At 47.3% G+C, this 25,543-nt stretch overlaps 15 non-coding genes across 15 annotated transcripts; all 15 read right to left on the bottom strand.

Moving 5' to 3' along the window:
• Positions 1-4,517: 4,517 nt before the first annotated feature.
• On the bottom strand, positions 4,518-4,708 carry LOC142689915 (U2 spliceosomal RNA). Its single transcript, XR_012858742.1, has one exon. It is a non-coding gene; the product is annotated as a U2 spliceosomal RNA (small nuclear RNA).
• A 1,280-nt stretch (positions 4,709-5,988) lies between these two features.
• LOC142689916 (U2 spliceosomal RNA) lies at positions 5,989-6,179 on the bottom strand. The gene has a single exon (XR_012858743.1). It is a non-coding gene; the product is annotated as a U2 spliceosomal RNA (small nuclear RNA).
• A 1,296-nt stretch (positions 6,180-7,475) lies between these two features.
• Positions 7,476-7,666, bottom strand: LOC142689917 (U2 spliceosomal RNA). Its single transcript, XR_012858744.1, has one exon. It is a non-coding gene; the product is annotated as a U2 spliceosomal RNA (small nuclear RNA).
• A 1,284-nt stretch (positions 7,667-8,950) lies between these two features.
• Positions 8,951-9,141, bottom strand: LOC142689876 (U2 spliceosomal RNA). Its single transcript, XR_012858707.1, has one exon. It is a non-coding gene; the product is annotated as a U2 spliceosomal RNA (small nuclear RNA).
• Positions 9,142-10,445: 1,304 nt separating this feature from the next.
• Positions 10,446-10,636, bottom strand: LOC142689918 (U2 spliceosomal RNA). The gene has a single exon (XR_012858745.1). It is a non-coding gene; the product is annotated as a U2 spliceosomal RNA (small nuclear RNA).
• Positions 10,637-11,928: 1,292 nt separating this feature from the next.
• LOC142689921 (U2 spliceosomal RNA) lies at positions 11,929-12,119 on the bottom strand. Its single transcript, XR_012858747.1, has one exon. It is a non-coding gene; the product is annotated as a U2 spliceosomal RNA (small nuclear RNA).
• Positions 12,120-13,407: 1,288 nt separating this feature from the next.
• Positions 13,408-13,598, bottom strand: LOC142689922 (U2 spliceosomal RNA). The gene has a single exon (XR_012858748.1). It is a non-coding gene; the product is annotated as a U2 spliceosomal RNA (small nuclear RNA).
• Positions 13,599-14,902: 1,304 nt separating this feature from the next.
• LOC142689923 (U2 spliceosomal RNA) lies at positions 14,903-15,093 on the bottom strand. The gene has a single exon (XR_012858749.1). It is a non-coding gene; the product is annotated as a U2 spliceosomal RNA (small nuclear RNA).
• A 1,267-nt stretch (positions 15,094-16,360) lies between these two features.
• Positions 16,361-16,551, bottom strand: LOC142689924 (U2 spliceosomal RNA). The gene has a single exon (XR_012858750.1). It is a non-coding gene; the product is annotated as a U2 spliceosomal RNA (small nuclear RNA).
• Positions 16,552-17,847: 1,296 nt separating this feature from the next.
• Positions 17,848-18,038, bottom strand: LOC142689925 (U2 spliceosomal RNA). The gene has a single exon (XR_012858751.1). It is a non-coding gene; the product is annotated as a U2 spliceosomal RNA (small nuclear RNA).
• Positions 18,039-19,306: 1,268 nt separating this feature from the next.
• Positions 19,307-19,497, bottom strand: LOC142689926 (U2 spliceosomal RNA). The gene has a single exon (XR_012858752.1). It is a non-coding gene; the product is annotated as a U2 spliceosomal RNA (small nuclear RNA).
• A 1,308-nt stretch (positions 19,498-20,805) lies between these two features.
• Positions 20,806-20,996, bottom strand: LOC142689927 (U2 spliceosomal RNA). Its single transcript, XR_012858753.1, has one exon. It is a non-coding gene; the product is annotated as a U2 spliceosomal RNA (small nuclear RNA).
• Positions 20,997-22,269: 1,273 nt separating this feature from the next.
• Positions 22,270-22,460, bottom strand: LOC142689928 (U2 spliceosomal RNA). Its single transcript, XR_012858754.1, has one exon. It is a non-coding gene; the product is annotated as a U2 spliceosomal RNA (small nuclear RNA).
• Positions 22,461-23,752: 1,292 nt separating this feature from the next.
• Positions 23,753-23,943, bottom strand: LOC142689929 (U2 spliceosomal RNA). Its single transcript, XR_012858755.1, has one exon. It is a non-coding gene; the product is annotated as a U2 spliceosomal RNA (small nuclear RNA).
• A 1,280-nt stretch (positions 23,944-25,223) lies between these two features.
• LOC142689930 (U2 spliceosomal RNA) lies at positions 25,224-25,414 on the bottom strand. The gene has a single exon (XR_012858756.1). It is a non-coding gene; the product is annotated as a U2 spliceosomal RNA (small nuclear RNA).
• Positions 25,415-25,543: the final 129 nt, after the last annotated feature.

A 25,543-nucleotide genomic window follows, 5' to 3' on the forward strand; every position in this document is an offset into this window, starting at 1 on the left:
GAAAGTCACAGGGAAGAGGGTAAGGGTCCCTTTACCACACTTAGGGTACCCTCGACGAAATTTGCTCCCCTGAATGACAACACCCCGATCGATGTTTTCGTTAAAGTAGTGGAGGACCAACTCAGATTACTCGATCATTCCAGGCCTTCTGGTTTCAATACAACACAAGATGAAATGGTCGCTTTACGATCACTTGAGGGTGATGACACTATCATAATAAAGCCCTCTGATAAGGGTGGTAATGTTGTGGTAATGGACCGCACGAGATATAGCATGATGTGCTACCAGATATTAAATGACCATCAATGTTATAAAGTGTTGGAATCCGATCCTTCCATAATTTTCAGAAATCAATTGAAATGTATCCTGAGCTCAGCCAAATGCCTCAGCCTAATTAGTGAGAAGGAAATGGCGTTTATGCTGCCCGATTTTCCACAGACGGCCACCTTCTATTGTCTCCCAAAAATGCACAAAGGGACTAAGCCACTGAAGGGTAGGCCAATTGTGTCAGGAATCGACAGCCTGTCTCAAAATGCAAGCATCTACATCGACCAGATTCTTAGACCTTTTGTGGTGTCCCTTCCTTCATATGTAAGGGACACTATGGATGTCTTGCGTAAGCTTGAAGGCATACGCTGCGATCAGGATGTCCTATTGGCATCACTTGATGTGGAAGCCCTATATAGCTCCATTCCTCATGATCAGGGGTGTGTAGCTGTCGAATACTTTCTGAAGGGTAAGGGCACACAGTTTCAGACTCACAACGAGTTTGTTGTAATATTGCTTAGGTTTATTCTAGAGCATAATTCTTTTATCTTTGACCAGAAAACGTACCATCAACTCAGGGGTGTGGCTATGGGAAGCCCCTGTGCTCCCACATATGCCAATTTGTACTTGGGCTGGTGGGAGCATGAAACTGTCTTTAATGATGGAATGGAAAAATGGACATCGTGCATCGTGCTATGGCTGAGATTTATAGACGATATCCTGATCCTCTGGAAAGGTACCAAGGCACAATTTGAGGAATTTGTGGCGACTCTTAATGTAAACAATCTGGGCTTATTTTTTACTTGTGAGATCAATGACAACAAGATCACGTTTCTTGATATTTTGATCTCGAAAACACCATCTGGGAACATCCAAACCAACATGTTCCGTAAAAAGACTGCCACTAATAGTCTCCTCAGATGGGAAAGCTGCCATCCAGCTAACCTTAAACGTGGAATACCCAAGGGCCAGTTCCTGAGGGCGAGACGCAACTGTTCCACTATATCAGACTATAAAATGTCAGCGAGGGAACTGGAGGACAGGTTTAGACGGAGAGGATATCCGAAACATGTTCTCAAACAGGCCTATCAAAATGCACTTGGATGCAACCGAAATGATCTTCTTAACCCCAAATCACGTTTGAAGGATGATGACACTATACGGATCATTGGTACTTACGACTCTGCTAGTAAGGAGGTTAGAGAAATCCTGCAGAGATATTGGGGAATTTTGCAAGCTGACCCTGACGTTGGTAATCTGGTAGGGGACTCTCCCTTTATAACATACAAAAGAGGGCGCAATATAAAAGATCATCTTGTGCATAGCCACATGAGCACACAAAACAAACCAAACACCTGGTTGGACAGGGGGTTCAATGGGAGTTACAGATGTGGCTCATGTAAGGCATGCGACTCGATTTTGTGCAGTAAAAATTTCAAAAGCACCAAGACTGGCAGGGTGTTTGACAATAGGTCCTATATTAACTGTAAGACCAAAGGTGTGGTTTATCTGATCACATGTGGCTGCCAATTACAGTATATAGGCAAAACGAAGAGAGAATTTAGAAGGAGGATTAGGGACCACATTGGGGATATAAGGAGAAAGGATGATACTCCGGTGTCGCGGCATGTATGGGAATGCCATAATTGTGACTCCTTGACATTGAAATTTCAAGGGATTGAACACGTTAAACCTTTGGCGAGAGGTGGTGATCATGATAAGAAGATCTTACAAAAAGAAGCGCAGTGGATCTTTCGTATGCAAACTATGAGTCCCGCCGGTTTAAATGAAAAGATCTCATATGCATGCTTTCTGTGAGCATAACATCAAAGAAATCTATTTCCTTTGTTTACTTTTTCCCCCCATGTGGGTGGTGGTATGTGTGGCACAACTATGCACCTGACCTCCCCTAACAGTATCATCTGTGTGTTTTCACATTAAACTACTGCTGACCCCTGTTCACACTGTTAGAGGACTCATATGCGGTTTTTTTTCTCTAACTGATTCATTGAATATGTGATATTACGTTTAACTAAATTTGGGGCGTCTGTGTACAGCCTAAACTGTGTCTAGTTTAATGAACGACCCTAAACTGTACCTACTACGTTCCGACAGTATTACACTCTGTGTGAGTTATGATGATCAAAAAGGGCAAGAATTCCATCCTTGATCGGAGTGTGTATCATTATGAGGTTTTTCCGATAGGAGTTTGGAGGATGGTCTGTGGATCATCATGATATTACAAATCTTTGGCATCTCTACCTATTACATGTCTGTCCCGTAATCTGTGTTTATCCGCTTCAGGTCTCCAGGGTTACGAAGGACGCTTTATCGTCACACTTCAGCCTGATTGGCTGGGCTGTTTGGGGGCTCGCCACAGTCCGGATACGTCACTGCTGGGACGTGTCTTTGTCTGATTGGTGGTGGGCTGACAGCCTCGTCAGTGCAGGGGGAGGGCTCTAGCCCTTCATATGCTCCCAGTCTCGCCGGCTCGTGTGCGGCCATTTGTATTAGAGTCGTGCACGAGCCGGGAGAAATAAATGTTAGCACGAAATTGTGCTTAACCGGCATCAACTTTAACAATCCCTGATGATGTGTCACACCTACCAGTGACATTGAAACGCGTAGGGTTGTCCTAATTAATGCAGCGGTGGTTCGGAGAATTGTCCAAGATTAGTCCGTCAACAGGACTAACTCTTCTCTCTGACCACTTGTTGTGAGCCCGGTGGGCTGGAATTATTTTCTCTCAGCAAGTTGCTGTCAGGGCTGTATACTATAAGAGGAGAGTTTCATCACCTCCTATCCCTGACTACCTTGTCTGAGCCTGAATATATGTCACTATTGGGCTATATGAGCCATATTTTATAATATATTAATAAAATTCAATTTTAATCGTTCTAATCAGGCAGTCAATCTACACTTGATCTTAGCCAAAAGGCCGAGAAGCGATAACCCGAACGGGCCGCGCGTTGCCCGAGCCTGCCCGATACTGCTGTTCAGCCCTTGCAGCGATTCAGCCTACTTCTAGGCAATTCCATGGGGCCCTGCAGGCTCACACACTCACAGCTACACGGGAGGTGAATAAAGGCCGGAGAGGAAGCCAGACAGGATTTGCTTCTTTTGCTTGCACCACAATGCAGTGCTGAAAGAGGAGGAATCTACATAAAAACGCCTTCCTGGCAACGCCCAAATGCCCTGCTGCCATGCAGATAAACACTGGCAGCGGCAGCAAGTGCATGCCCACAGCCACCCCTTGTTCCTTCACACCTTGTATCAGCTGTAATCCAGTCCAGTCCAGTGCTGCCTGCTGAGCAGCACTGACCAACACTGCCTGGGCCCAGGCTTTTATCTCTGAGGCCCCATTATGATGTCAGAAAGCTGGCTCTGGAATCCTGAGGGCTCCACTATGACACGTGCAAAGTTCCGTCTGAACTTTATATAAGACGGTGAGGCTCAGTCAGTCACTCAGTGTTGCCTGAGAGGGCAACACTGCAACAGCCGGCCGCCAGGCTGTCTTTTTTTTGCACAGCTAGTTGCCTCCAGGAGGCCACAAGAGGGAGACAAGGGACTGCAAAATGGAAAATAGGCATCCTCCAACTTTACAGACAACTTCTCCTTGCTCCTACAACCTCCATCCTTGCACAGTTTGTTATTCTTCTAGGTAACATAGTAACAAATCCAAATTGCTGCTCTCTTTGTAGGCAAGCAAGGCTTTGTTGCAACTGCAATTCTTACTTCTTCTTGAAATGTAGGGACGACAGTACATTCCATCACATCCATCTAGTGTACACAGGTAGGTCCATTGTGGCGGGCAGGCGAGCGGGCGGGCTGCTTTATTGGCTGTTTGCTGTTCCCCTACTCCACTCCACTATTTGACTGTTGTGCTGCATCAATCAATCAATCAATCAATCAATCAATCAATCAATCAATCAATCAATCAATCAATCAATCAGTGGCTGGCTCAGGTGCAGCTCTTTAACTTACCTAAAAGGGAGGGTGGAGAGAAGACAAGGAAGGTGAATGAGGTGTTCCAATGTGAAATGCCGGAAACACAGAAACACAGACGACACACAACAAGAGGTGGCAATCTATTCATTAATTGCATTTAATCAATGAGCTCATTATCACTCATGCATTGTCCAACAGGTGTTGAAATAATGGGATTAAAAGGGGAGATCCCTTCAGAAAGACAGAAACAATAGCAAAGACAAAAAACACTTTTGGAATCTGCTTTTAGTCAACACATAAGGAAAGGGTGCACCGGTCCTGGAAATACTGCAATACCAGGTCAATGCGTGGAGTGGACAGAGCAAGCTCTATTTCCATCTCCCTGTTCTAAAAATCCATTTAATATATGGTCCCCAGATAGGGGACGTATCAGATATTAAACTGATAAGAACAGATACTACACTTGATCTTAGCCAAAAGGCCGAGAAGCGATAACCCGAACGGGCCGCGCGTTGCCCGAGCCTGCCCGATACTGCTGTTCAGCCCTTGCAGCGATTCAGCCTACTTCTAGGCAATTCCATGGGGCCCTGCAGGCTCACACACTCACAGCTACACGGGAGGTGAATAAAGGCCGGAGAGGAAGCCAGACAGGATTTGCTTCTTTTGCTTGCACCACAATGCAGTGCTGAAAGAGGAGGAATCTACATAAAAACGCCTTCCTGGCAACGCCCAAATGCCCTGCTGCCATGCAGATAAACACTGGCAGCGGCAGCAAGTGCATGCCCACAGCCACCCCTTGTTCCTTCACACCTTGTATCAGCTGTAATCCAGTCCAGTCCAGTGCTGCCTGCTGAGCAGCACTGACCAACACTGCCTGGGCCCAGGCTTTTATCTCTGAGGCCCCATTATGATGTCAGAAAGCTGGCTCTGGAATCCTGAGGGCTCCACTATGACACGTGCAAAGTTCCGTCTGAACTTTATATAAGACGGTGAGGCTCAGTCAGTCACTCAGTGTTGCCTGAGAGGGCAACACTGCAACAGCCGGCCGCCAGGCTGTCTTTTTTTTGCACAGCTAGTTGCCTCCAGGAGGCCACAAGAGGGAGACAAGGGACTGCAAAATGGAAAATAGGCATCCACCAACTTTACAGACAACTTCTCCTTGCTCCTACAACCTCCATCCTTGCACAGTTTGTTATTCTTCTAGGTAACATAGTAACAAATCCAAATTGCTGCTCTCTTTGTAGGCAAGCAAGGCTTTGTTGCAACTGCAATTCTTACTTCTTCTTGAAATGTAGGGACGACAGTACATTCCATCACATCCATCTAGTGTACACAGGTAGGTCCATTGTGGCGGGCAGGCGAGCGGGCGGGCTGCTTTATTGGCTGTTTGCTGTTCCCCTACTCCACTCCACTATTTGACTGTTGTGCTGCATCAATCAATCAATCAATCAATCAATCAATCAATCAATCAATCAGTGGCTGGCTCAGGTGCAGCTCTTTAACTTACCTAAAAGGGAGGGCGGAGAGAAGACAAGGAAGGTGAATGAGGTGTTCCAATGTGAAATGCCGGAAACACAGAAACACAGACGACACACAACAAGAGGTGGCAATCTATTCATTAATTGCATTTAATCAATGAGCTCATTATCACTCATGCATTGTCCAACAGGTGTTGAAATAATGGGATTAAAAGGGGAGATCCCTTCAGAAAGACAGAAACAATAGCAAAGACAAAAAACACTTTTGGAATCTGCTTTTAGTCAACACATAAGGAAAGGGTGCACCGGTCCTGGAAATACTGCAATACCAGGTCAATGCGTGGAGTGGACAGAGCAAGCTCTATTTCCATCTCCCTGTTCTAAAAATCCATTTAATATATGGTCCCCAGATAGGGGACGTATCAGATATTAAACTGATAAGAACAGATACTACACTTGATCTTAGCCAAAAGGCCGAGAAGCGATAACCCGAACGGGCCGCGCGTTGCCCGAGCCTGCCCGATACTGCTGTTCAGCCCTTGCAGCGATTCAGCCTACTTCTAGGCAATTCCATGGGGCCCTGCAGGCTCACACACTCACAGCTACACGGGAGGTGAATAAAGGCCGGAGAGGAAGCCAGACAGGATTTGCTTCTTTTGCTTGCACCACAATGCAGTGCTGAAAGAGGAGGAATCTACATAAAAACGCCTTCCTGGCAACGCCCAAATGCCCTGCTGCCATGCAGATAAACACTGGCAGCGGCAGCAAGTGCATGCCCACAGCCACCCCTTGTTCCTTCACACCTTGTATCAGCTGTAATCCAGTCCAGTCCAGTGCTGCCTGCTGAGCAGCACTGACCAACACTGCCTGGGCCCAGGCTTTTATCTCTGAGGCCCCATTATGATGTCAGAAAGCTGGCTCTGGAATCCTGAGGGCTCCACTATGACACGTGCAAAGTTCCGTCTGAACTTTATATAAGACGGTGAGGCTCAGTCAGTCACTCAGTGTTGCCTGAGAGGGCAACACTGCAACAGCCGGCCGCCAGGCTGTCTTTTTTTTGCACAGCTAGTTGCCTCCAGGAGGCCACAAGAGGGAGACAAGGGACTGCAAAATGGAAAATAGGCATCCACCAACTTTACAGACAACTTCTCCTTGCTCCTACAACCTCCATCCTTGCACAGTTTGTTATTCTTCTAGGTAACATAGTAACAAATCCAAATTGCTGCTCTCTTTGTAGGCAAGCAAGGCTTTGTTGCAACTGCAATTCTTACTTCTTCTTGAAATGTAGGGACGACAGTACATTCCATCACATCCATCTAGTGTACACAGGTAGGTCCATTGTGGCGGGCAGGCGAGCGGGCGGGCTGCTTTATTGGCTGTTTGCTGTTCCCCTACTCCACTCCACTATTTGACTGTTGTGCTGCATCAATCAATCAATCAATCAATCAATCAATCAATCAATCAATCAATCAATCAATCAATCAGTGGCTGGCTCAGGTGCAGCTCTTTAACTTACCTAAAAGGGAGGGCGGAGAGAAGACAAGGAAGGTGAATGAGGTGTTCCAATGTGAAATGCCGGAAACACAGAAACACAGACGACACACAACAAGAGGTGGCAATCTATTCATTAATTGCATTTAATCAATGAGCTCATTATCACTCATGCATTGTCCAACAGGTGTTGAAATAATGGGATTAAAAGGGGAGATCCCTTCAGAAAGACAGAAACAATAGCAAAGACAAAAAACACTTTTGGAATCTGCTTTTAGTCAACACATAAGGAAAGGGTGCACCGGTCCTGGAAATACTGCAATACCAGGTCAATGCGTGGAGTGGACAGAGCAAGCTCTATTTCCATCTCCCTGTTCTAAAAATCCATTTAATATATGGTCCCCAGATAGGGGACGTATCAGATATTAAACTGATAAGAACAGATACTACACTTGATCTTAGCCAAAAGGCCGAGAAGCGATAACCCGAACGGGCCGCGCGTTGCCCGAGCCTGCCCGATACTGCTGTTCAGCCCTTGCAGCGATTCAGCCTACTTCTAGGCAATTCCATGGGGCCCTGCAGGCTCACACACTCACAGCTACACGGGAGGTGAATAAAGGCCGGAGAGGAAGCCAGACAGGATTTGCTTCTTTTGCTTGCACCACAATGCAGTGCTGAAAGAGGAGGAATCTACATAAAAACGCCTTCCTGGCAACGCCCAAATGCCCTGCTGCCATGCAGATAAACACTGGCAGCGGCAGCAAGTGCATGCCCACAGCCACCCCTTGTTCCTTCACACCTTGTATCAGCTGTAATCCAGTCCAGTCCAGTGCTGCCTGCTGAGCAGCACTGACCAACACTGCCTGGGCCCAGGCTTTTATCTCTGAGGCCCCATTATGATGTCAGAAAGCTGGCTCTGGAATCCTGAGGGCTCCACTATGACACGTGCAAAGTTCCGTCTGAACTTTATATAAGACGGTGAGGCTCAGTCAGTCACTCAGTGTTGCCTGAGAGGGCAACACTGCAACAGCCGGCCGCCAGGCTGTCTTTTTTTTGCACAGCTAGTTGCCTCCAGGAGGCCACAAGAGGGAGACAAGGGACTGCAAAATGGAAAATAGGCATCCACCAACTTTACAGACAACTTCTCCTTGCTCCTACAACCTCCATCCTTGCACAGTTTGTTATTCTTCTAGGTAACATAGTAACAAATCCAAATTGCTGCTCTCTTTGTAGGCAAGCAAGGCTTTGTTGCAACTGCAATTCTTACTTCTTCTTGAAATGTAGGGACGACAGTACATTCCATCACATCCATCTAGTGTACACAGGTAGGTCCATTGTGGCGGGCAGGCGAGCGGGCGGGCTGCTTTATTGGCTGTTTGCTGTTCCCCTACTCCACTCCACTATTTGACTGTTGTGCTGCATCAATCAATCAATCAATCAATCAATCAATCAATCAATCAATCAATCAGTGGCTGGCTCAGGTGCAGCTCTTTAACTTACCTAAAAGGGAGGGCGGAGAGAAGACAAGGAAGGTGAATGAGGTGTTCCAATGTGAAATGCCGGAAACACAGAAACACAGACGACACACAACAAGAGGTGGCAATCTATTCATTAATTGCATTTAATCAATGAGCTCATTATCACTCATGCATTGTCCAACAGGTGTTGAAATAATGGGATTAAAAGGGGAGATCCCTTCAGAAAGACAGAAACAATAGCAAAGACAAAAAACACTTTTGGAATCTGCTTTTAGTCAACACATAAGGAAAGGGTGCACTGGTCCTGGAAATACTGCAATACCAGGTCAATGCGTGGAGTGGACAGAGCAAGCTCTATTTCCATCTCCCTGTTCTAAAAATCCATTTAATATATGGTCCCCAGATAGGGGACGTATCAGATATTAAACTGATAAGAACAGATACTACACTTGATCTTAGCCAAAAGGCCGAGAAGCGATAACCCGAACGGGCCGCGCGTTGCCCGAGCCTGCCCGATACTGCTGTTCAGCCCTTGCAGCGATTCAGCCTACTTCTAGGCAATTCCATGGGGCCCTGCAGGCTCACACACTCACAGCTACACGGGAGGTGAATAAAGGCCGGAGAGGAAGCCAGACAGGATTTGCTTCTTTTGCTTGCACCACAATGCAGTGCTGAAAGAGGAGGAATCTACATAAAAATGCCTTCCTGGCAACGCCCAAATGCCCTGCTGCCATGCAGATAAACACTGGCAGCGGCAGCAAGTGCATGCCCACAGCCACCCCTTGTTCCTTCACACCTTGTATCAGCTGTAATCCAGTCCAGTCCAGTGCTGCCTGCTGAGCAGCACTGACCAACACTGCCTGGGCCCAGGCTTTTATCTCTGAGGCCCCATTATGATGTCAGAAAGCTGGCTCTGGAATCCTGAGGGCTCCACTATGACACGTGCAAAGTTCCGTCTGAACTTTATATAAGACGGTGAGGCTCAGTCAGTCACTCAGTGTTGCCTGAGAGGGCAACACTGCAACAGCCGGCCGCCAGGCTGTCTTTTTTTTGCACAGCTAGTTGCCTCCAGGAGGCCACAAGAGGGAGACAAGGGACTGCAAAATGGAAAATAGGCATCCACCAACTTTACAGACAACTTCTCCTTGCTCCTACAACCTCCATCCTTGCACAGTTTGTTATTCTTCTAGGTAACATAGTAACAAATCCAAATTGCTGCTCTCTTTGTAGGCAAGCAAGGCTTTGTTGCAACTGCAATTCTTACTTCTTCTTGAAATGTAGGGACGACAGTACATTCCATCACATCCATCTAGTGTACACAGGTAGGTCCATTGTGGCGGGCAGGCGAGCGGGCGGGCTGCTTTATTGGCTGTTTGCTGTTCCCCTACTCCACTCCACTATTTGACTGTTGTGCTGCATCAATCAATCAATCAATCAATCAATCAATCAATCAATCAATCAATCAATCAATCAATCAATCAATCAGTGGCTGGCTCAGGTGCAGCTCTTTAACTTACCTAAAAGGGAGGGCGGAGAGAAGACAAGGAAGGTGAATGAGGTGTTCCAATGTGAAATGCCGGAAACACAGAAACACAGACGACACACAACAAGAGGTGGCAATCTATTCATTAATTGCATTTAATCAATGAGCTCATTATCACTCATGCATTGTCCAACAGGTGTTGAAATAATGGGATTAAAAGGGGAGATCCCTTCAGAAAGACAGAAACAATAGCAAAGACAAAAAACACTTTTGGAATCTGCTTTTAGTCAACACATAAGGAAAGGGTGCACCGGTCCTGGAAATACTGCAATACCAGGTCAATGCGTGGAGTGGACAGAGCAAGCTCTATTTCCATCTCCCTGTTCTAAAAATCCATTTAATATATGGTCCCCAGATAGGGGACGTATCAGATATTAAACTGATAAGAACAGATACTACACTTGATCTTAGCCAAAAGGCCGAGAAGCGATAACCCGAACGGGCCGCGCGTTGCCCGAGCCTGCCCGATACTGCTGTTCAGCCCTTGCAGCGATTCAGCCTACTTCTAGGCAATTCCATGGGGCCCTGCAGGCTCACACACTCACAGCTACACGGGAGGTGAATAAAGGCCGGAGAGGAAGCCAGACAGGATTTGCTTCTTTTGCTTGCACCACAATGCAGTGCTGAAAGAGGAGGAATCTACATAAAAACGCCTTCCTGGCAACGCCCAAATGCCCTGCTGCCATGCAGATAAACACTGGCAGCGGCAGCAAGTGCATGCCCACAGCCACCCCTTGTTCCTTCACACCTTGTATCAGCTGTAATCCAGTCCAGTCCAGTGCTGCCTGCTGAGCAGCACTGACCAACACTGCCTGGGCCCAGGCTTTTATCTCTGAGGCCCCATTATGATGTCAGAAAGCTGGCTCTGGAATCCTGAGGGCTCCACTATGACACGTGCAAAGTTCCGTCTGAACTTTATATAAGACGGTGAGGCTCAGTCAGTCACTCAGTGTTGCCTGAGAGGGCAACACTGCAACAGCCGGCCGCCAGGCTGTCTTTTTTTTGCACAGCTAGTTGCCTCCAGGAGGCCACAGGAGGGAGACAAGGGACTGCAAAATGGAAAATAGGCATCCACCAACTTTACAGACAACTTCTCCTTGCTCCTACAACCTCCATCCTTGCACAGTTTGTTATTCTTCTAGGTAACATAGTAACAAATCCAAATTGCTGCTCTCTTTGTAGGCAAGCAAGGCTTTGTTGCAACTGCAATTCTTACTTCTTCTTGAAATGTAGGGACGACAGTACATTCCATCACATCCATCTAGTGTACACAGGTAGGTCCATTGTGGCGGGCAGGCGAGCGGGCGGGCTGCTTTATTGGCTGTTTGCTGTTCCCCTACTCCACTCCACTATTTGACTGTTGTGCTGCATCAATCAATCAATCAATCAATCAATCAATCAATCAATCAATCAATCAATCAATCAGTGGCTGGCTCAGGTGCAGCTCTTTAACTTACCTAAAAGGGAGGGCGGAGAGAAGACAAGGAAGGTGAATGAGGTGTTCCAATGTGAAATGCCGGAAACACAGAAACACAGACGACACACAACAAGAGGTGGCAATCTATTCATTAATTGCATTTAATCAATGAGCTCATTATCACTCATGCATTGTCCAACAGGTGTTGAAATAATGGGATTAAAAGGGGAGATCCCATCAGAAAGACAGAAACAATAGCAAAGACAAAAAACACTTTTGGAATCTGCTTTTAGTCAACACATAAGGAAAGGGTGCACCGGTCCTGGAAATACTGCAATACCAGGTCAATGCGTGGAGTGGACAGAGCAAGCTCTATTTCCATCTCCCTGTTCTAAAAATCCATTTAATATATGGTCCCCAGATAGGGGACGTATCAGATATTAAACTGATAAGAACAGATACTACACTTGATCTTAGCCAAAAGGCCGAGAAGCGATAACCCGAACGGGCCGCGCGTTGCCCGAGCCTGCCCGATACTGCTGTTCAGCCCTTGCAGCGATTCAGCCTACTTCTAGGCAATTCCATGGGGCCCTGCAGGCTCACACACTCACAGCTACACGGGAGGTGAATAAAGGCCGGAGAGGAAGCCAGACAGGATTTGCTTCTTTTGCTTGCACCACAATGCAGTGCTGAAAGAGGAGGAATCTACATAAAAACGCCTTCCTGGCAACGCCCAAATGCCCTGCTGCCATGCAGATAAACACTGGCAGCGGCAGCAAGTGCATGCCCACAGCCACCCCTTGTTCCTTCACACCTTGTATCAGCTGTAATCCAGTCCAGTCCAGTGCTGCCTGCTGAGCAGCACTGACCAACACTGCCTGGGCCCAGGCTTTTATCTCTGAGGCCCCATTATGATGTCAGAAAGCTGGCTCTGGAATCCTGAGGGCTCCACTATGACACGTGCAAAGTTCCGTCTGAACTTTATATAAGACGGTGAGGCTCAGTCAGTCACTCAGTGTTGCCTGAGAGGGCAACACTGCAACAGCCGGCCGCCAGGCTGTCTTTTTTTTGCACAGCTAGTTGCCTCCAGGAGGCCACAAGAGGGAGACAAGGGACTGCAAAATGGAAAATAGGCATCCACCAACTTTACAGACAACTTCTCCTTGCTCCTACAACCTCCATCCTTGCACAGTTTGTTATTCTTCTAGGTAACATAGTAACAAATCCAAATTGCTGCTCTCTTTGTAGGCAAGCAAGGCTTTGTTGCAACTGCAATTCTTACTTCTTCTTGAAATGTAGGGACGACAGTACATTCCATCACATCCATCTAGTGTACACAGGTAGGTCCATTGTGGCGGGCAGGCGAGCGGGCGGGCTGCTTTATTGGCTGTTTGCTGTTCCCCTACTCCACTCCACTATTTGACTGTTGTGCTGCATCAATCAATCAATCAATCAATCAATCAATCAATCAATCAATCAATCAATCAGTGGCTGGCTCAGGTGCAGCTCTTTAACTTACCTAAAAGGGAGGGCGGAGAGAAGACAAGGAAGGTGAATGAGGTGTTCCAATGTGAAATGCCGGAAACACAGAAACACAGACGACACACAACAAGAGGTGGCAATCTATTCATTAATTGCATTTAATCAATGAGCTCATTATCACTCATGCATTGTCCAACAGGTGTTGAAATAATGGGATTAAAAGGGGAGATCCCTTCAGAAAGACAGAAACAATAGCAAAGACAAAAAACACTTTTGGAATCTGCTTTTAGTCAACACATAAGGAAAGGGTGCACCGGTCCTGGAAATACTGCAATACCAGGTCAATGCGTGGAGTGGACAGAGCAAGCTCTATTTCCATCTCCCTGTTCTAAAAATCCATTTAATATATGGTCCCCAGATAGGGGACGTATCAGATATTAAACTGATAAGAACAGATACTACACTTGATCTTAGCCAAAAGGCCGAGAAGCGATAACCCGAACGGGCCGCGCGTTGCCCGAGCCTGCCCGATACTGCTGTTCAGCCCTTGCAGCGATTCAGCCTACTTCTAGGCAATTCCATGGGGCCCTGCAGGCTCACACACTCACAGCTACACGGGAGGTGAATAAAGGCCGGAGAGGAAGCCAGACAGGATTTGCTTCTTTTGCTTGCACCACAATGCAGTGCTGAAAGAGGAGGAATCTACATAAAAACGCCTTCCTGGCAACGCCCAAATGCCCTGCTGCCATGCAGATAAACACTGGCAGCGGCAGCAAGTGCATGCCCACAGCCACCCCTTGTTCCTTCACACCTTGTATCAGCTGTAATCCAGTCCAGTCCAGTGCTGCCTGCTGAGCAGCACTGACCAACACTGCCTGGGCCCAGGCTTTTATCTCTGAGGCCCCATTATGATGTCAGAAAGCTGGCTCTGGAATCCTGAGGGCTCCACTATGACACGTGCAAAGTTCCGTCTGAACTTTATATAAGACGGTGAGGCTCAGTCAGTCACTCAGTGTTGCCTGAGAGGGCAACACTGCAACAGCCGGCCGCCAGGCTGTCTTTTTTTTGCACAGCTAGTTGCCTCCAGGAGGCCACAGGAGGGAGACAAGGGACTGCAAAATGGAAAATAGGCATCCACCAACTTTACAGACAACTTCTCCTTGCTCCTACAACCTCCATCCTTGCACAGTTTGTTATTCTTCTAGGTAACATAGTAACAAATCCAAATTGCTGCTCTCTTTGTAGGCAAGCAAGGCTTTGTTGCAACTGCAATTCTTACTTCTTCTTGAAATGTAGGGACGACAGTACATTCCATCACATCCATCTAGTGTACACAGGTAGGTCCATTGTGGCGGGCAGGCGAGCGGGCGGGCTGCTTTATTGGCTGTTTGCTGTTCCCCTACTCCACTCCACTATTTGACTGTTGTGCTGCATCAATCAATCAATCAATCAATCAATCAATCAATCAATCAATCAATCAATCAATCAATCAATCAATCAGTGGCTGGCTCAGGTGCAGCTCTTTAACTTACCTAAAAGGGAGGGCGGAGAGAAGACAAGGAAGGTGAATGAGGTGTTCCAATGTGAAATGCCGGAAACACAGAAACACAGACGACACACAACAAGAGGTGGCAATCTATTCATTAATTGCATTTAATCAATGAGCTCATTATCACTCATGCATTGTCCAACAGGTGTTGAAATAATGGGATTAAAAGGGGAGATCCCTTCAGAAAGACAGAAACAATAGCAAAGACAAAAAACACTTTTGGAATCTGCTTTTAGTCAACACATAAGGAAAGGGTGCACCGGTCCTGGAAATACTGCAATACCAGGTCAATGCGTGGAGTGGACAGAGCAAGCTCTATTTCCATCTCCCTGTTCTAAAAATCCATTTAATATATGGTCCCCAGATAGGGGACGTATCAGATATTAAACTGATAAGAACAGATACTACACTTGATCTTAGCCAAAAGGCCGAGAAGCGATAACCCGAACGGGCCGCGCGTTGCCCGAGCCTGCCCGATACTGCTGTTCAGCCCTTGCAGCGATTCAGCCTACTTCTAGGCAATTCCATGGGGCCCTGCAGGCTCACACACTCACAGCTACACGGGAGGTGAATAAAGGCCGGAGAGGAAGCCAGACAGGATTTGCTTCTTTTGCTTGCACCACAATGCAGTGCTGAAAGAGGAGGAATCTACATAAAAACGCCTTCCTGGCAACGCCCAAATGCCCTGCTGCCATGCAGATAAACACTGGCAGCGGCAGCAAGTGCATGCCCACAGCCACCCCTTGTTCCTTCACACCTTGTATCAGCTGTAATCCAGTCCAGTCCAGTGCTGCCTGCTGAGCAGCACTGACCAACACTGCCTGGGCCCAGGCTTTTATCTCTGAGGCCCCATTATGATGTCAGAAAGCTGGCTCTGGAATCCTGAGGGCTCCACTATGACACGTGCAAAGTTCCGTCTGAACTTTATATAAGACGGTGAGGCTCAGTCAGTCACTCAGTGTTGCCTGAGAGGGCAACACTGCAACAGCCGGCCGCCAGGCTGTCTTTTTTTTGCACAGCTAGTTGCCTCCAGGAGGCCACAAGAGGGAGACAAGGGACTGCAAAATGGAAAATAGGCATCCACCAACTTTACAGACAACTTCTCCTTGCTCCTACAACCTCCATCCTTGCACAGTTTGTTATTCTTCTAGGTAACATAGTAACAAATCCAAATTGCTGCTCTCTTTGTAGGCAAGCAAGGCTTTGTTGCAACTGCAATTCTTACTTCTTCTTGAAATGTAGGGACGACAGTACATTCCATCACATCCATCTAGTGTACACAGGTAGGTCAGGCGAGCGGGCGGGCTGCTTTATTGGCTGTTTGCTGTTCCCCTACTCCACTCCACTATTTGACTGTTGTGCTGCATCAATCAATCAATCAATCAATCAATCAATCAATCAATCAATCAGTGGCTGGCTCAGGTGCAGCTCTTTAACTTACCTAAAAGGGAGGGCGGAGAGAAGACAAGGAAGGTGAATGAGGTGTTCCAATGTGAAATGCCGGAAACACAGAAACACAGACGACACACAACAAGAGGTGGCAATCTATTCATTAATTGCATTTAATCAATGAGCTCATTATCACTCATGCATTGTCCAACAGGTGTTGAAATAATGGGATTAAAAGGGGAGATCCCTTCAGAAAGACAGAAACAATAGCAAAGACAAAAAACACTTTTGGAATCTGCTTTTAGTCAACACATAAGGAAAGGGTGCACCGGTCCTGGAAATACTGCAATACCAGGTCAATGCGTGGAGTGGACAGAGCAAGCTCTATTTCCATCTCCCTGTTCTAAAAATCCATTTAATATATGGTCCCCAGATAGGGGACGTATCAGATATTAAACTGATAAGAACAGATACTACACTTGATCTTAGCCAAAAGGCCGAGAAGCGATAACCCGAACGGGCCGCGCGTTGCCCGAGCCTGCCCGATACTGCTGTTCAGCCCTTGCAGCGATTCAGCCTACTTCTAGGCAATTCCATGGGGCCCTGCAGGCTCACACACTCACAGCTACACGGGAGGTGAATAAAGGCCGGAGAGGAAGCCAGACAGGATTTGCTTCTTTTGCTTGCACCACAATGCAGTGCTGAAAGAGGAGGAATCTACATAAAAACGCCTTCCTGGCAACGCCCAAATGCCCTGCTGCCATGCAGATAAACACTGGCAGCGGCAGCAAGTGCATGCCCACAGCCACCCCTTGTTCCTTCACACCTTGTATCAGCTGTAATCCAGTCCAGTCCAGTGCTGCCTGCTGAGCAGCACTGACCAACACTGCCTGGGCCCAGGCTTTTATCTCTGAGGCCCCATTATGATGTCAGAAAGCTGGCTCTGGAATCCTGAGGGCTCCACTATGACACGTGCAAAGTTCCGTCTGAACTTTATATAAGACGGTGAGGCTCAGTCAGTCACTCAGTGTTGCCTGAGAGGGCAACACTGCAACAGCCGGCCGCCAGGCTGTCTTTTTTTTGCACAGCTAGTTGCCTCCAGGAGGCCACAAGAGGGAGACAAGGGACTGCAAAATGGAAAATAGGCATCCACCAACTTTACAGACAACTTCTCCTTGCTCCTACAACCTCCATCCTTGCACAGTTTGTTATTCTTCTAGGTAACATAGTAACAAATCCAAATTGCTGCTCTCTTTGTAGGCAAGCAAGGCTTTGTTGCAACTGCAATTCTTACTTCTTCTTGAAATGTAGGGACGACAGTACATTCCATCACATCCATCTAGTGTACACAGGTAGGTCCATTGTGGCGGGCAGGCGAGCGGGCGGGCTGCTTTATTGGCTGTTTGCTGTTCCCCTACTCCACTCCACTATTTGACTGTTGTGCTGCATCAATCAATCAATCAATCAATCAATCAATCAATCAATCAATCAATCAATCAATCAATCAGTGGCTGGCTCAGGTGCAGCTCTTTAACTTACCTAAAAGGGAGGGCGGAGAGAAGACAAGGAAGGTGAATGAGGTGTTCCAATGTGAAATGCCGGAAACACAGAAACACAGACGACACACAACAAGAGGTGGCAATCTATTCATTAATTGCATTTAATCAATGAGCTCATTATCACTCATGCATTGTCCAACAGGTGTTGAAATAATGGGATTAAAAGGGGAGATCCCTTCAGAAAGACAGAAACAATAGCAAAGACAAAAAACACTTTTGGAATCTGCTTTTAGTCAACACATAAGGAAAGGGTGCACCGGTCCTGGAAATACTGCAATACCAGGTCAATGCGTGGAGTGGACAGAGCAAGCTCTATTTCCATCTCCCTGTTCTAAAAATCCATTTAATATATGGTCCCCAGATAGGGGACGTATCAGATATTAAACTGATAAGAACAGATACTACACTTGATCTTAGCCAAAAGGCCGAGAAGCGATAACCCGAACGGGCCGCGCGTTGCCCGAGCCTGCCCGATACTGCTGTTCAGCCCTTGCAGCGATTCAGCCTACTTCTAGGCAATTCCATGGGGCCCTGCAGGCTCACACACTCACAGCTACACGGGAGGTGAATAAAGGCCGGAGAGGAAGCCAGACAGGATTTGCTTCTTTTGCTTGCACCACAATGCAGTGCTGAAAGAGGAGGAATCTACATAAAAACGCCTTCCTGGCAACGCCCAAATGCCCTGCTGCCATGCAGATAAACACTGGCAGCGGCAGCAAGTGCATGCCCACAGCCACCCCTTGTTCCTTCACACCTTGTATCAGCTGTAATCCAGTCCAGTCCAGTGCTGCCTGCTGAGCAGCACTGACCAACACTGCCTGGGCCCAGGCTTTTATCTCTGAGGCCCCATTATGATGTCAGAAAGCTGGCTCTGGAATCCTGAGGGCTCCACTATGACACGTGCAATGTTCCGTCTGAACTTTATATAAGACGGTGAGGCTCAGTCAGTCACTCAGTGTTGCCTGAGAGGGCAACACTGCAACAGCCGGCCGCCAGGCTGTCTTTTTTTTGCACAGCTAGTTGCCTCCAGGAGGCCACAAGAGGGAGACAAGGGACTGCAAAATGGAAAATAGGCATCCACCAACTTTACAGACAACTTCTCCTTGCTCCTACAACCTCCATCCTTGCACAGTTTGTTATTCTTCTAGGTAACATAGTAACAAATCCAAATTGCTGCTCTCTTTGTAGGCAAGCAAGGCTTTGTTGCAACTGCAATTCTTACTTCTTCTTGAAATGTAGGGACGACAGTACATTCCATCACATCCATCTAGTGTACACAGGTAGGTCCATTGTGGCGGGCAGGCGAGCGGGCGGGCTGCTTTATTGGCTGTTTGCTGTTCCCCTACTCCACTCCACTATTTGACTGTTGTGCTGCATCAATCAATCAATCAATCAATCAATCAATCAATGGCTGGCTCAGGTGCAGCTCTTTAACTTACCTAAAAGGGAGGGCGGAGAGAAGACAAGGAAGGTGAATGAGGTGTTCCAATGTGAAATGCCGGAAACACAGAAACACAGACGACACACAACAAGAGGTGGCAATCTATTCATTAATTGCATTTAATCAATGAGCTCATTATCACTCATGCATTGTCCAACAGGTGTTGAAATAATGGGATTAAAAGGGGAGATCCCTTCAGAAAGACAGAAACAATAGCAAAGACAAAAAACACTTTTGGAATCTGCTTTTAGTCAACACATAAGGAAAGGGTGCACCGGTCCTGGAAATACTGCAATACCAGGTCAATGCGTGGAGTGGACAGAGCAAGCTCTATTTCCATCTCCCTGTTCTAAAAATCCATTTAATATATGGTCCCCAGATAGGGGACGTATCAGATATTAAACTGATAAGAACAGATACTACACTTGATCTTAGCCAAAAGGCCGAGAAGCGATAACCCGAACGGGCCGCGCGTTGCCCGAGCCTGCCCGATACTGCTGTTCAGCCCTTGCAGCGATTCAGCCTACTTCTAGGCAATTCCATGGGGCCCTGCAGGCTCACACACTCACAGCTACACGGGAGGTGAATAAAGGCCGGAGAGGAAGCCAGACAGGATTTGCTTCTTTTGCTTGCACCACAATGCAGTGCTGAAAGAGGAGGAATCTACATAAAAACACCTTCCTGGCAACGCCCAAATGCCCTGCTGCCATGCAGATAAACACTGGCAGCGGCAGCAAGTGCATGCCCACAGCCACCCCTTGTTCCTTCACACCTTGTATCAGCTGTAATCCAGTCCAGTCCAGTGCTGCCTGCTGAGCAGCACTGACCAACACTGCCTGGGCCCAGGCTTTTATCTCTGAGGCCCCATTATGATGTCAGAAAGCTGGCTCTGGAATCCTGAGGGCTCCACTATGACACGTGCAAAGTTCCGTCTGAACTTTATATAAGACGGTGAGGCTCAGTCAGTCACTCAGTGTTGCCTGAGAGGGCAACACTGCAACAGCCGGCCGCCAGGCTGTCTTTTTTTTGCACAGCTAGTTGCCTCCAGGAGGCCACAAGAGGGAGACAAGGGACTGCAAAATGGAAAATAGGCATCCACCAACTTTACAGACAACTTCTCCTTGCTCCTACAACCTCCATCCTTGCACAGTTTGTTATTCTTCTAGGTAACATAGTAACAAATCCAAATTGCTGCTCTCTTTGTAGGCAAGCAAGGCTTTGTTGCAACTGCAATTCTTACTTCTTCTTGAAATGTAGGGACGACAGTACATTCCATCACATCCATCTAGTGTACACAGGTAGGTCCATTGTGGCGGGCAGGCGAGCGGGCGGGCTGCTTTATTGGCTGTTTGCTGTTCCCCTACTCCACTCCACTATTTGACTGTTGTGCTGCATCAATCAATCAATCAATCAATCAATCAATCAATCAATCAATCAATCAATCAATCAATCAATCAATCAATCAGTGGCTGGCTCAGGTGCAGCTCTTTAACTTACCTAAAAGGGAGGGCGGAGAGAAGACAAGGAAGGTGAATGAGGTGTTCCAATGTGAAATGCCGGAAACACAGAAACACAGACGACACACAACAAGAGGTGGCAATCTATTCATTAATTGCATTTAATCAATGAGCTCATTATCACTCATGCATTGTCCAACAGGTGTTGAAATAATGGGATTAAAAGGGGAGATCCCTTCAGAAAGACAGAAACAATAGCAAAGACAAAAAACACTTTTGGAATCTGCTTTTAGTCAACACATAAGGAAAGGGTGCACCGGTCCTGGAAATACTGCAATACCAGGTCAATGCGTGGAGTGGACAGAGCAAGCTCTATTTCCATCTCCCTGTTCTAAAAATCCATTTAATATATGGTCCCCAGATAGGGGACGTATCAGATATTAAACTGATAAGAACAGATACTACACTTGATCTTAGCCAAAAGGCCGAGAAGCGATAACCCGAACGGGCCGCGCGTTGCCCGAGCCTGCCCGATACTGCTGTTCAGCCCTTGCAGCGATTCAGCCTACTTCTAGGCAATTCCATGGGGCCCTGCAGGCTCACACACTCACAGCTACACGGGAGGTGAATAAAGGCCGGAGAGGAAGCCAGACAGGATTTGCTTCTTTTGCTTGCACCACAATGCAGTGCTGAAAGAGGAGGAATCTACATAAAAACGCCTTCCTGGCAACGCCCAAATGCCCTGCTGCCATGCAGATAAACACTGGCAGCGGCAGCAAGTGCATGCCCACAGCCACCCCTTGTTCCTTCACACCTTGTATCAGCTGTAATCCAGTCCAGTCCAGTGCTGCCTGCTGAGCAGCACTGACCAACACTGCCTGGGCCCAGGCTTTTATCTCTGAGGCCCCATTATGATGTCAGAAAGCTGGCTCTGGAATCCTGAGGGCTCCACTATGACACGTGCAAAGTTCCGTCTGAACTTTATATAAGACGGTGAGGCTCAGTCAGTCACTCAGTGTTGCCTGAGAGGGCAACACTGCAACAGCCGGCCGCCAGGCTGTCTTTTTTTTGCACAGCTAGTTGCCTCCAGGAGGCCACAAGAGGGAGACAAGGGACTGCAAAATGGAAAATAGGCATCCACCAACTTTACAGACAACTTCTCCTTGCTCCTACAACCTCCATCCTTGCACAGTTTGTTATACTTCTAGGTAACATAGTAACAAATCCAAATTGCTGCTCTCTTTGTAGGCAAGCAAGGCTTTGTTGCAACTGCAATTCTTACTTCTTCTTGAAATGTAGGGACGACAGTACATTCCATCACATCCATCTAGTGTACACAGGTAGGTCCATTGTGGCGGGCAGGCGAGCGGGCGGGCTGCTTTATTGGCTGTTTGCTGTTCCCCTACTCCACTCCACTATTTGACTGTTGTGCTGCATCAATCAATCAATCAATCAATCAATCAATCAATCAAGTGGCTGGCTCAGGTGCAGCTCTTTAACTTACCTAAAAGGGAGGGCGGAGAGAAGACAAGGAAGGTGAATGAGGTGTTCCAATGTGAAATGCCGGAAACACAGAAACACAGACGACACACAACAAGAGGTGGCAATCTATTCATTAATTGCATTTAATCAATGAGCTCATTATCACTCATGCATTGTCCAACAGGTGTTGAAATAATGGGATTAAAAGGGGAGATCCCTTCAGAAAGACAGAAACAATAGCAAAGACAAAAAACACTTTTGGAATCTGCTTTTAGTCAACACATAAGGAAAGGGTGCACCGGTCCTGGAAATACTGCAATACCAGGTCAATGCGTGGAGTGGACAGAGCAAGCTCTATTTCCATCTCCCTGTTCTAAAAATCCATTTAATATATGGTCCCCAGATAGGGGACGTATCAGATATTAAACTGATAAGAACAGATACTACACTTGATCTTAGCCAAAAGGCCGAGAAGCGATAACCCGAACGGGCCGCGCGTTGCCCGAGCCTGCCCGATACTGCTGTTCAGCCCTTGCAGCGATTCAGCCTATTTCTAGGCAATTCCATGGGGCCCTGCAGGCTCACACACTCACAGCTACACGGGAGGTGAATAAAGGCCGGAGAGGAAGCCAGACAGGATTTGCTTCTTTTGCTTGCACCACAATGCAGTGCTGAAAGAGGAGGAATCTACATAAAAACGCCTTCCTGGCAACGCCCAAATGCCCTGCTGCCATGCAGATAAACACTGGCAGCGGCAGCAAGTGCATGCCCACAGCCACCCCTTGTTCCTTCACACCTTGTATCAGCTGTAATCCAGTCCAGTCCAGTGCTGCCTGCTGAGCAGCACTGACCAACACTGCCTGGGCCCAGGCTTTTATCTCTGAGGCCCCATTATGATGTCAGAAAGCTGGCTCTGGAATCCTGAGGGCTCCACTATGACACGTGCAAAGTTCCGTCTGAACTTTATATAAGACGGTGAGGCTCAGTCAGTCACTCAGTGTTGCCTGAGAGGGCAACACTGCAACAGCCGGCCGCCAGGCTGTCTTTTTTTTGCACAGCTAGTTGCCTCCAGGAGGCCACAAGAGGGAGACAAGGGACTGCAAAATGGAAAATAGGCATCCACCAACTTTACAGACAACTTCTCCTTGCTCCTACAACCTCCATCCTTGCACAGTTTGTTATTCTTCTAGGTAACATAGTAACAAATCCAAATTGCTGCTCTCTTTGTAGGCAAGCAAGGCTTTGTTGCAACTGCAATTCTTACTTCTTCTTGAAATGTAGGGACGACAGTACATTCCATCACATCCATCTAGTGTACACAGGTAGGTCCATTGTGGCGGGCAGGCGAGCGGGCGGGCTGCTTTATTGGCTGTTTGCTGTTCCCCTACTCCACTCCACTATTTGACTGTTGTGCTGCATCAATCAATCAATCAATCAATCAATCAATCAATCAATCAATCAATCAATCAATCAGTGGCTGGCTCAGGTGCAGCTCTTTAACTTACCTAAAAGGGAGGGCGGAGAGAAGACAAGGAAGGTGAATGAGGTGTTCCAATGTGAAATGCCGGAAACACAGAAACACAGACGACACACAACAAGAGGTGGCAATCTATTCATTAATTGCATTTAATCAATGAGCTCATTATCACTCATGCATTGTCCAACAGGTGTTGAAATAATGGGATTAAAAGGGGAGATCCCTTCAGAAAGACAGAAACAATAGCAAAGACAAAAAACACTTTTGGAATCTGCTTTTAGTCAACACATAAGGAAAGGGTGCACCGGTCCTGGAAATACTGCAATACCAGGTCAATGCGTGGAGTGGACAGAGCAAGCTCTATTTCCATCTCCCTGTTCTAAAAATCCATTTAATATATGGTCCCCAGATAGGGGACGTATCAGATATTAAACTGATAAGAACAGATACTACACTTGATCTTAGCCAAAAGGCCGAGAAGCGATAACCCGAACGGGCCGCGCGTTGCCCGAGCCTGCCCGATACTGCTGTTCAGCCCTTGCAGCGATTCAGCCTACTTCTAGGCAATTCCATGGGGCCCTGCAGGCTCACACACTCACAGCTACACGGGAGGTGAATAAAGGCCGGAGAGGAAGCCAGACAGGATTTGCTTCTTTTGCTTGCACCACAATGCAGTGCTGAAAGAGGAGGAATCTACATAAAAACGCCTTCCTGGCAACGCCCAAATGCCCTGCTGCCATGCAGATAAACACTGGCAGCGGCAGCAAGTGCATGCCCACAGCCACCCCTTGTTCCTTCACACCTTGTATCAGCTGTAATCCAGTCCAGTCCAGTGCTGCCTGCTGAGCAGCACTGACCAACACTGCCTGGGCCCAGGCTTTTATCTCTGAGGCCCCATTATGATGTCAGAAAGCTGGCTCTGGAATCCTGAGGGCTCCACTATGACACGTGCAAAGTTCCGTCTGAACTTTATATAAGACGGTGAGGCTCAGTCAGTCACTCAGTGTTGCCTGAGAGGGCAACACTGCAACAGCCGGCCGCCAGGCTGTCTTTTTTTTGCACAGCTAGTTGCCTCCAGGAGGCCACAAGAGGGAGACAAGGGACTGCAAAATGGAAAATAGGCATCCACCAACTTTACAGACAACTTCTCCTTGCTCCTACAACCTCCATCCTTGCACAGTTTGTTATTCTTCTAGGTAACATAGTAACAAATCCAAATTGCTGCTCTCTTTGTAGGCAAGCAAGGCTTTGTTGCAACTGCAATTCTTACTTCTTCTTGAAATGTAGGGACGACAGTACATTCCATCACATCCATCTAGTGTACACAGGTAGGTCCATTGTGGCGGGCAGGCGAGCGGGCGGGCTGCTTTATTGGCTGTTTGCTGTTCCCCTACTCCACTCCACTATTTGACTGTTGTGCTGCATCAATCAATCAATCAATCAATCAATCAATCAATCAATCAATCAGTGGCTGGCTCAGGTGCAGCTCTTTAACTTACCTAAAAGGGAGGGCGGAGAGAAGACAAGGAAGGTGAATGAGGTGTTCCAATGTGAAATGCCGGAAACACAGAAACACAGACGACACACAACAAGAGGTGGCAATCTATTCATTAATTGCATTTAATCAATGAGCTCATTATCACTCATGCATTGTCCAACAGGTGTTGAAATAATGGGATTAAAAGGGGAGATCCCTTCAGAAAGACAGAAACAATAGCAAAGACAAAAAACACTTTTGGAATCTGCTTTTAGTCAACACATAAGGAAAGGGTGCACCGGTCCTGGAAATACTGCAATACCAGGTCAATGCGTGGAGTGGACAGAGCAAGCTCTATTTCCATCTCCCTGTTCTAAAAATCCATTTAATATATGGTCCCCAGATAGGGGACGTATCAGATATTAAACTGATAAGAACAGATACTACACTTGATCTTAGCCAAAAGGCCGAGAAGCGATAACCCGAACGGGCCGCGCGTTGCCCGAGCCTGCCCGATACTGCTGTTCAGCCCTTGCAGCGATTCAGCCTACTTCTAGGCAATTCCATGGGGCCCTGCAGGCTCACACACTCACAGCTACACGGGAGGT

The sequence above is a fragment of the Rhinoderma darwinii genome (assembly GCF_050947455.1).
Source record: "Rhinoderma darwinii isolate aRhiDar2 chromosome 5 unlocalized genomic scaffold, aRhiDar2.hap1 SUPER_5_unloc_32, whole genome shotgun sequence".
In the NCBI taxonomy this organism is placed as follows: domain Eukaryota; kingdom Metazoa; phylum Chordata; class Amphibia; order Anura; family Rhinodermatidae; genus Rhinoderma; species Rhinoderma darwinii.